The sequence below is a fragment of the Gouania willdenowi genome, chromosome 14 (assembly GCF_900634775.1).
Source record: "Gouania willdenowi chromosome 14, fGouWil2.1, whole genome shotgun sequence".
Taxonomy (NCBI): domain Eukaryota; kingdom Metazoa; phylum Chordata; class Actinopteri; order Blenniiformes; family Gobiesocidae; genus Gouania; species Gouania willdenowi.
In genome coordinates, this window is record NC_041057.1 from 32,468,773 (window position 1) to 32,480,191 (window position 11,419).

The 11,419-nt window shown below is 41.0% G+C and overlaps 1 pseudogene; it reads right to left on the reverse strand.

The window, feature by feature from the left end:
• Positions 1–4,474: 4,474 nt before the first annotated feature.
• On the reverse strand, positions 4,475–4,592 carry LOC114476280 (uncharacterized; annotated as a pseudogene).
• Between the last annotated feature and the right edge of the window lie 6,827 nt (positions 4,593–11,419).

The following is an 11,419-nucleotide window of genomic DNA, read 5'->3' on the forward strand; positions in this document are numbered from 1 at the left end:
GTACATTTCGAGCCTTAAATGTGTATTCCTTTTAATTGACATATTTCCCCTTTACATTTGCCACAGGTTTGTATCCAGGGAACTTTACAAAAGACGCCAATGGACATTTTAAAGGTGATCAACCTTTCTCATTGCTCTGCATACAGAGCCTTTCTCTAAATGCTCTGCATCCCCAACGTTGTAAAGAAAACTGCCGTTTGCAAAGAAATCGTTAAGCAGCACAAAACATTAGCAACGATGTGAGCCACGTCTGTGGTGTGTGATGTTACTAATGTGTGTCAGAAAAGAGTGTCAAGGTAAATTAAAGTGTTCCTTGAGAAGCGGTGTTCAGGTGGGCGGAGCCAGGTAGAAACCCAGGGTTTCTTAGACAAAACCTGCCAGCGAGCAGGTTTAGTTCACATAGAATGTTACTGTGGTGACAGACTCAGAGTAGAACTTGCCTCGCCTTCAAGAATCGTAAACTCAGAGTTTCCTTTATTTGAGGCCGAACATACTCAGAGTTTGAACATAAACCGCTTTCTGAAATCCCTCCCTAGCTGAAAGACCATCCCCATCACTGAGATGTTAGTAAAGTGGGAGTCTAATGGTTGAGAACTGGACATGTGACTGGAGGGTTTATGGGCTATGTGCACGCTTCACTTCCGCGTTTGAGTTAAGATCGTGAAAGAACTTTTGGTTCCCAACCCTACTGTATTATGACAAATGACTATAGTTTTCATATCAATCTCACGCAACTCAACAATAGCAGTAAAAAGCAGATGACATCTTATACATTTGCATAAGCTACTGGCCTTTCACTGACAGTCTTTCTTTTTTTGCAGCTCCTCCTCTTGTGGGAACGTAAAAAAACTGAAAGCAGAACTACATCTAGCTGAAGCTGTACACTTTGGAACGCAACAGTGGTATTTTGATGTGCTATCTTTCCTTGTTTGGAAAGTAAACTTCGTCTTTTTGGATGCCATTGTGTAGAAACACAACCACACAAACAGGCTCAATAAAACGAAACTGTGAAAAACACGTTTTAAAAGTGTGACGGCTCACTTCTCCACTGTTTTGACCGTCAGAAAGCGGTAACAGAAAAGACTTCATCTGTCTTATTTTCAACAGGAAATACGTCACGTCTCACTGTGTATATAGCCCACTGACTTGAGAAAGACCCCTAACCCCATGAAGCTCATTGTGTGACTTTCTTCTCATAGATGGCGTTAACCATGCAGGGTCTAATCTGTGCACTAACCAAGTCTTGTCAGCTGATTATACAGGAGTCACCTGACCCTGTTGATGATGTCACACCTGAAACTCTGATTTGCTTCGGTAGTGCCACTCTCATCTTCCAATCTTTGGCTGTTCAAAGGAGGCCTGTTTATGCTTTTGGTCAGGGTGTTTGATGTTTTTTGCCTCATATGAATGAGATTTTTTGCCTTGGAGGTTGCAGGTGCTCACTCTGGTTGATGGTAGTAACAACGGAATCTGTAACCGTCTTCAGCACCTGGTCTTGGCCTCAGAGTTAATGTCCACTCCCAAGCGCTGCCAGGCACCTGCTTAGGATGATCTCCAGGGTTCATTTTCCTTGACTTAAGTGACATGCTGGAAAAACATGAGTTTTTGGGGGATGGGCAAAAGGGCATACACATACGTTAGACCTTAGACCATGAGATCTTCCCGTCTCGTCCTTGCACCCTGTTGTCTCAATGCAACCATCTGGTTTGAATGCTGTTCCTCGACCCCAGCTCTTACCTCACTTTGCCCAGAAATTTTCCATAGTGGGTTATTGAACAAATCCCCAGGCCTGGACGTCCAGTTACCAATGATTCCACAAGTTCTTTGTGAGGCAGCCATACTCCAGCCTGCTCCTCAGCCTCCTGTGCCCTACACCTTCTACAAGTCTTTACCTCCAGGCCAGCTTGGGACACTTTCAGGTCTATGGACTTCCTGTTCTGGAGCACCTCACTTGCCTGGCTGACCTTGGACACCTCGGTTAGAGAGCTTCAGCTTATTTTTTTATTGCCATGCAAGGCTAAACACCGGCAAAGGTGATGACTGCTGATTAATGTTTCTGACCAGAATGTAAAGCCATAACAAACCTCCAGGGGTTCATTGAGTCAGTCTTAGGGGTTCGGCACGGGTCATGACCCACACGATAAAAATGTGTTACAGAAGAAAATGTATTTCTATAATAAACTAGGTACTATATTATTTTATTTAAAAAAAATGGAAACCATTTTGAACAAAACAAAAAGAAACAGCTCATGTTTTGAATATCTTTTTTTAAATCCAAAAACAAAGGGTTTGGTGAATGCACTGAGGAAACTTGCAGGGTTCCGTACCTCCAATAAGGTAAACATCCACTGGGCTAGATTACACTTATTAAGATGTCATGCTCATGTAACCAAGGCTTGACTTATCGACTGCAAGAAGCCAACACTCCAAAAGTTTAAATCGTAATTCAATTCAATCCGTCAAAAACTCAAAAATGCCCTTGCAAGACTTGTAGGGGTTTTACAAAGGTTTAATCACAAATGAACAAGAAATAATTGGAAAAACAAAATGAACTAATAAAAGGACAAAAGAACAAATTGATTAAAAAAACATTTGAACCAATCAACCAACCATGAATGTAGATTTTATTCGGTAACATTAGAACATTTCTCAGAAACTCACACCCTCAGCATGAGATGCTCCAAACATTCCCTGATGTGCAGAACTCCTCAAAATGTACATTTCCCCTGGTTTAGTCCAGCTGTCAGTGTATACTACTGCGTTTTCTGCTGTGCAGCATTAGCATCTGTTTCTGTGAGATGTTGTGACTGTTATTGCACCTCATTTAACTCTGTGTTAATTTAATTTAATTGTGCGTTGATGTATGTGGCAGCGGCGTGCACGGCTGGCTGCAGAGTCCCGTTTTGATCAACTTTATTGACCCGTGTGGTGAGAACGGAGCTCATTAAACGCTGGCAGGAAGTTGCTCAGCTGACGGCAGGAAATAAAGTGCACCAAATTGCAGAGGCAGATAGAAAGCACACATGGAGCAGTTTTTACTCTCCATTAGCACACATCAGCCTGCAGCGGTTTGTGTGCATTCGTGTGCGCGCGTGTGTGTGTGTGTGTGTGTGTGTGTGTGTGTGTGTGTGTGTGTGTGTGTGTGTGTGTAGTCAAGTGTCCAAATCTCATTGTCAGCCAGCTGCAGAAAAAGTACTCGAGAGCCACTAATAATAACTGCAGAAGTGTTGGAGTTTGTACAGTACGTACGTGTGTGGGCGCGTGCATGTGTGTGTGTGTGTAAGTGTGTGTGTGTGTTTACACTAGGTTTTGCAGACTGTGGAGGATTCACAGCTTATTATGCACAGTAGACACAGAAACACATGGCTTTGCACACCGATCACTAAAAGGATGGTGTGGTGAAGGCAGAGGTGTAAAAAGCACTGATATACTGTATCCTACTCAAGTAGAAGTACTGTTACTTCATTGAAATTGTACTCAAGTACAAGTAAATCATACATAAAATACTCAAGTACAAGTAAATCATACATAAAATACTCAAGTACAAGTAAATCATACATAAAATACTCAAGTACAAGTAAATCATACATAAAATACTCAAGTACAAGTAAATCATACATAAAATACTCAAGTTCAAGTAAAAGGTAGCTCAATTACTCAAAGTAAAAGTTCTTTCACCACCCACGTTTATTTTTGTTAATAAATCTTGCTACGGTTCCCTTGCAGACAGTAATTCGAACTCAATTTTCTTTTCCACAAAGGCTTCTGTATAAAATAAAGGTTTTGTCAAAATACTTTTCTTTTTAAAAAAAATGATCAGGCTCTAAGTATAGATACATTTATAAACTCTAAAACAGTGCTTTGCCAAATGTGCCATGTGGGTAACAACATAATAGGTAGAAACCCAACCTGAACCAAAGAAAATGATAAAATAACCTCAATTCAATGCTGTTTTGGCACGGTGCATTACGATTGGTCGGCTGTGATGTGATGCATTTAATTGTTGTCTGGTTATTTCATTCTTTGTAGTTTCACAATGTCCGTTGATCATTTTAAAACAAAAAAAAAAACAAAAAAACTAAATAATGACTGGGTGTAGGAATGTAACAAATTACTTTTTTTAATATACGTATATATATTTGTCTGTTCTCTCTAGCTTAAATATGCTTCTCTTAGGTTTACACGCGATGTATCCCGTCTGTTAATAATAATAATAATGCATCAGTTTTATATAGCACTTTATCATAGACACTCAAAGTCGCTTTACAGAATTAAGGCATTATTATTTCACTCCACACTTAGTGGTGGTAAACTACTATTGTAGCCACAGCTGCCCTGGGGCAGACTGACGGAAGCGAGGCTGCCATAGTGCGCCATCGGCCCCTCCGACCACCACCAACACTCACTCACACACTACATTCATACTAGGCAATGTAGGTGAAGTGCCTAGCCCAAGGGCACAATGACAGATACCACTGGGTGGCACCTGGAATTCTCAGTGGTCTCCCATCCAACTACTACCCAGGCCCAGACCTGCATAGCTTCCAAGATCTAACGGGATCGGGCAATGACAGGCTGGTATGGCCACGATATGTTCTCACTCTCCCTCTGAAACCAGTGTGAGGCGGACCCTGCGCAGTCACAGGGATCCATGAGGACACAAAGTGGTCCGTTCCTCCTGAGTATGTTTTGGCCTTTAGACTTTTGCTTCTCCACGTCGGAATGCCTTTTCCCGCTTGCTTTTTACTGTTTGTACTGCTAATTTGAATGTTTTTATTGATTTTTAAGCTGTTGAATGTTTTCTGTTGCACTTTTGATCATATAAAGCACATTTAATGAATTGCCTTTTGTACGAGATGTGCTATACAAATAAATTTGCCTTGCCTTTGCCGTGTAACTGTTGTGAAAAACGCTGCAATGGGGACTCCTCCTGCTGGCAGGTCAACCATTGCATCTTTACTACAGAGGACGAGAACAAGAACATGCGTTGACTTTAGTCCAGCAGCCAATAGTCACGCCTCCAAAACAACTCATGGCGCACTCTGTTTGTAAAAAGATCTCTGATTGGCTGAAAGGTGGCGTCATGCTCCTGGATTTCTAAACCTCATATACAGGTGCTGGTCATATTATTAGAATATCATGAAAAAGTTGATTTATTTCAGTAATTCCATTCAAAAAGTGAAACTTGTATATTATATTAATTCATTACACACTGACTGATATATTTCAAATGTTTATTTTGTTTGATTTTGATGATTATAACTGACAATGAATGAAAATCCCAAATTCAGTATCTCAGATAATTAGAATATTATTTAAGATGATACAAAAAAAAAACTCAGGTGTTATGAGAGCCCAGGTTGCTCTGATAGTGGCCTTCTCTTCTGCATTGTTGGGTCTGGTGTCTCACATCATCCTCTTCACAGTATCCCATAGATGTTCTATGGGGTTAAGGTCAGGCCAGTTTGCTGGCCAATCAAAAACAGGGATACCATGATCCCTAAACCAGGTAGTGGTAGCTTTGGCACTGTGTGCAGGTGCCAAGTCCTGTTGGAAAATGAAATGTGCATCTCCATAAAGTTGGTCAGCAGCAGGAAACATGAAGTGCTCTAAAAATTCCTGGTAGACGGCTACGTTGACCTTGGACCTAAGGAAACACAGTGGACCAACACCAGCACATGACATGGCACCTCAAACCATCACTGACTGTGGAAACTTTACACTCAACCTCAAGCAACGTGGATTCTGTTCCTCTCCTCTCTTCCTCCAGAATGGTTTGACACAAGGAATGTGACAGCTGAAACCATGTCTTACACACGTCTGTACGTGGTGGTTCTTGAAGCACTGACTCCAGCTACAGTCACTCTTTGTGAATCTCCCCCACATTTTATAATGGGGTTTGTTTCACAATCCTCTCCAGGGCGTGGTTATCACTATTGCTTGTACACTTTTTTCTACCTCATCTTTGCCTTCCCTTCACCTCTCTATTAATGTGTTTGGACACAGAGCTCTGTGAACAGCCAGCCTCTTTAGCCATGGCCTTTTGTGTATTGTCCTCCTTGTGCAAGGTGTCATTGATCGTCTTTTAGACAACTGTCAGGTCAGCAGTCTTCCATATGATTGTGTAGACCTACAGAACTAGACTGGAGACCATTTAAAGGCCTTTGCAGGAAACCAGGTGTCTTCAATATTGAACCTCACCACAATATTCTAATTTTCTGAGATACTCAATTTGGGGTTTCCATTAGTTGTTAGTTATAATCATCAAAATTAAAAGAAATAAACACTTGAAATATGTCAGTCTGTGTGTAGTGAATGTATACATTATTCAAGTTTCACTTTTTGAATGGAATTACTGAAATTAATCAAACTTTTTCCGTGATATCTATTATATGACCAGAAAACTTTGAATTACAATATGCTCAAATGTGATAATAAATTTTTGACCAAATAAGGCAAAAAAAAAAATAAAAAAATAATACATACTGCAACTTTAAGTACAAGTAAACTTACTGATTTAGAATATATTAAAAAAAAAAGTATCTACAAAAGTAACTCAATTACAGTAATGTACACATGTTACTTTCACCTCTGGGTGAAGGTGATGAAAAATATGAAGTCAATGTATCAAACAGTGACTGATAAAACACAACGTTAAGTGTTTGTCAGACAATCACATGATGTGGTGGCAAACATAAAGTTGTGCCAGTCCAGGTTCCTGAGTCGTGTGGCTCTGCTCTCGATGTGAGTGACTTAAGAATTGCAGGAACTTTAATAAATTCACCATCGACACAAATAATAGGAGCTAATCTGCCCTCCATTTGTGACCGCCATTTTTCTGTTTTTAAAGAAGATTTATTGCAAAAGGAAGATGAAGATAAACAGCCGGTAGAGGAGAAACAATTTAAAATGTGTGTAAATCCACTTCACAGCCTACACTTTTTAGATTGCAAAAGAAATTAAACAAGACGTATGCACAATATGTGTGGCTCCAAATCTGCTTAGATCGTTTTCACCACCAGTCTACCAGGAAAAGGCTGGTGTGTGTGTGTGTGTGTGTGTGTGTGTGTGTGTGTGTGTGTGTGTGTGTGTGTGTGTGTGTGTGTGTGTGTGTAGGTGTGTGTGTAGGTGTGTGTGTCGGTGTGTGTGTGTGTGTAGGTGTGTGTGTGTGTGTGTGTGTGTGTGTGTGTGTGTGTGTGTGTGTGTGTGTGTGTAGGTGTGTGTGTGTGTGTGTGTGTGTGTTGGTGTGTGTGTGTGTGTGTGTAGGTGTGTGTGTGTGTGTGTGTGTGTGATGTCAGAGCTGATGTATCGAGTTGTCTGACAGAATGAAATTACTGCGCAGTGCCTGGAGGAAGAAGAGAGAAGAAGTGCTAAATGTCAGTGTTTCGATTGTTGTTGATCTTTTTTTTCTTTGTCTTCTGTGAAACCCTCAGAGAGTGCACAAAACACATCCTCAGAGTACACACACACACACACACACACACACACACACACACACACACACACACACACACACACACACACACACACACACACACACACACACACACACACACACACACACACACACACACACACACACACAGCACAACATGAATAAAAGAATGCAGATTAGCTGAACAGTCAGTCACTCTGGTGGAGGTAAGCTTCAGCCACAGCCATTCCTCACCCTTATATATTATAGAGAAATTAAAAATATGTATATGGTAATAGACGGGTGGACTGGCCATTTGGTCGGCAAGGATTTTTTTTTGAGGAACGAGTGGAGGCAGACGTAGTAACTGGTGGCCAAAAATGGTCCAAAAGTGCCAAAAACGTGGCAAGAAAAAAGTGAAAAGTCAAAAGCAGTCAGGAGTGGCCAAAAAGAAGAGAAACCAGGTGGTATGTAATGACAAAGGTTAGCTTAAATGGGCAAAATATGGCAAACAATAGTGAAAAAGGGCAAAAATGTGGAACAAAAAGAGGCAAAATGTAGGGACAAAAGCAAAAAAGTGGTAGTTAAAGGGCAAAAGTTCGTCTATTTGGATGAAAAGTGGTTAAAAAATTAAAGACAGGACAAATATTTCATAAAAGTTCCATTAGAACTTCCAAAAGTGGACAAAAAATAGGAAAAAAAAGGGATATTTATTGGCAAAAAGAAGCTAAATTCTGAAAAAAGTGTTGAAACTTTTTGAAAAAGGGCAAAAATGGGACAAAGGAAGTTGCAAAACTGCTCAAAGAAATAAGTAAAAAGGGATAAAGTTTCCCTCTTTGAAGGTTTTTTGAGGGATTAATAATTACAATCTGCATATAGTCTCCTGCAAAAGCCATTTACGTAGCCAACCAGACTTTTTGGTGGGTCACCTCTGACAAGCTCATCTTGTGGAACTGCAAGGGGTCCACGTACAGTGTGGTCGAGAACCAACTCATTAGAGCAAAACCCTGTGCTTTCCCACAACTTCCATGCATGATAAGCTGATTGTGTCGAACCCCAAGCTCTTTCAGAACTTGTTTAAACATACTGTATAAGTAAAGTTAGAACCCTGATCACTCTGTATGACATGTGGTGTGATAAACTGAGTGAGGGCCCTAACCAGCGGAGGGGAAAGGCTGCAGGATATCTTGTGGTCTGACACATCACTGTCAGCAAATAATCACAACCAGAACTGGATGGGGGTTATGGCCCAACACAATCGATAGGTAAATGCTCCAAAGGTTGCCTTGTGGCAGGAATGGGATTAAGAGGAGCTGGCTTGATTACACTGTGTTTTAACTGAGGCCAGAAAAATAACGCAGGACACGATCGTAAGTCTTTTTTATTCCCAAATGTCCACATGCATCTTGTGCCATATGCAACACCAGCTCACGAAAGCAAGAAGGTACAGCCACCACAAAGTCACCATCACAGGGAACCCATTTACAAACCATTAAGTCAAAATAGCCCTGTGCAACATCACTGACCTTATTCATTCATCCTTAGAAACAGATTGTGGCAGGTCAGGCAGGTGAACTGCAGGTTCTACCAGTGTAATACCATGCAGAGTTTCCATATACGGCTGTGAGCACGGCACGGGTACCAGCACAGGCTGAAAAAACTTGTTGAATATTCAGATGGACTTCATCCAACATCTTAGACACTAATGGTTTGGAAACAACCACAGGTGAGGGTGGAACATCAGCCCACACACACGATACCCAACAAGATACTTGGTACCAATTCACGTGTTTCCACTGGTGGTATCGGCTCTACTCTACTCTCCTTTTGTCCAGTTCCAATGAGAAAAAGTATCTGCTCCGTGGTACCTGGAGGTACTTTTTTCAGTATCTGCTCTGTAGCCGTTTCGAAAAAATCCACCTGAGTAGGAAAATGTGACGTAGGCACAAAGCTGACACTGATTAGTTCAGAGAATCCTCTCAGTTGCATCATTAGCACACGCAGAAAGAGGAAGAAACTGTTACTAATTAGTTAGTTTTTTATATTCTTCTTTTTAGCTGTGTGCACATTAAGGTGAAGCCAAATAATCTCGTCATACAATTGTATAATGACAAAGACATTCTGATCTTATTTAAACTACTCTAGATCAGAAATAAGAAATAGTAGGAAAGTAGTAGTAGTTTAATTTTTTTCTCGATAGAATTAGTTTTTTTTTTTTCTCTCTCTTAATTTTAACTCGTTTTTATCCTCGGCTAAAGATGCAAGTCAATAATAGAACACTTAAGTACAATAACATATCACTATATGCCCAGAGGCGCACAGAGTATAGCCATCATGCAGATTTATACAGGGGTTATATAGACCCATTTCATGTGACGTATGCATACTAAATTAGGTGCATGCACGCGCAGGCTTGGTGCAAAACACCAGGAGGACTTCTGAGATGATGGTGCACAGGAGCAGATGGAGCGTTATCTCAGTTTGGATCCAGTAAAAAGTGTCCATAAAAAGCTGTAAATGGACTGATATACAGACGTGGGACAGTGAGGAGGAGACTTAATGTAGACATGGAAACTAGTCTGTTGAAAAGCTGAAATACACGTAAAAACCCTCATTAACAGGAGTACATCAGCCGTCCTACCTGCCTGTTCATAACAAGTAGTTATAAACATCTAGAGACTTAATGATTTTAGGTTTTCTTTTGTTTATACACTGGGTTTTTCTATCAGATATGTATAAATATCTGGCCATTGAACATCTGACCAGGAGCACACATCAGATGACTAGTTTTCAGGAATGTCACATGGGTCCCTCAATCATTCACCTGTACTTAATGTGAGTTTCCTTAAATAAGCGGCCACGTCCTCAGGTGACAATCTTTCTACATACTACAAACTATTTACGAGCTTTAACAGCAGTTCATTCATTACCATTTTTTAAGCCTCACATATGTAAACAACATGGTCAGTCATGTGTTCCGCTCATTCTCCAAGTTAAAACGTATTAAAAAGCAGTTGAGGAGCACAGTGGGACAGGAGAGACTGAGTCTACTTAACATGTTGTCTATAGAGAATGAGAGAGCAAAGAAAATGGACATACAGAGCAACGTGGACGAGTTCACGGAGCGCAAGGCTCGTCGTATGTCCTTCAAATAGTGCTGAGTAGGTCAATAGTACTTCATTTTAAATAGTGTTAGTGAACATGTGGGCCACTGTGTTAGTTTTACTAAACTTTATATCTACTGATACAGGCTCTGAGTTGAAATGGTTAAAGTGGGTGTCAAAATGATGTGGTCGCTATCCGTGGTGCTGAACTGCTTTGAATTTGTTAGTGACCATCCTAATGTTTTTGTTGTTCTCTTGTTTTGTTATATTTCATGTCCGTTTGATGGACTTTATAATGACATAGTCGCTCTACGTGGTGTTGAAGCGTGTAAGCCCCGCTATTGCGGGCATGTGTATGTTGTAAAATGATGTTATCATGAGCTTTATTATTTGGGTTTAAAGGGCCCTGTCATTTGCCCCGCCCCCAGCCCGGCTCTGATTTGTTCTGCTACTGACTCCAGGCTCTGCTGCCGCTGACTCAGCATCCCACTCCCTGTCTAATCCTCACCAGGATTTTCACACAGATTATGAAGCGCACAGCAAGTCAGCACCATTCTTTTTACCAGTTTGAGGTCACAGTCTTTTCTTTTCATGAGGCAACACCACCTTCCCTTCAGTCGACCAAAGGCATTTTCAACTGTTCATGTACACCTGCTGTTTTGCAGTGAGACACCCAGTGTCAGAGAATGGTTTTAACAACCACTTCTGCAAAGGGTAAGCATAATTGCCAAGGATGTAGTACCCCACAATCACACCACCAATGTTCGTGTTGGAAGCTGGAAAATGATTTGCCCCAACTTGCCAACTCCCACATCGTGCACAGTCTCAAAACCCGAGCATCGTGCAAGCTCCCAGGCTGTCCTGCAAAAACATTCCAAAGAAGCCCCCTCCCATCTACCAC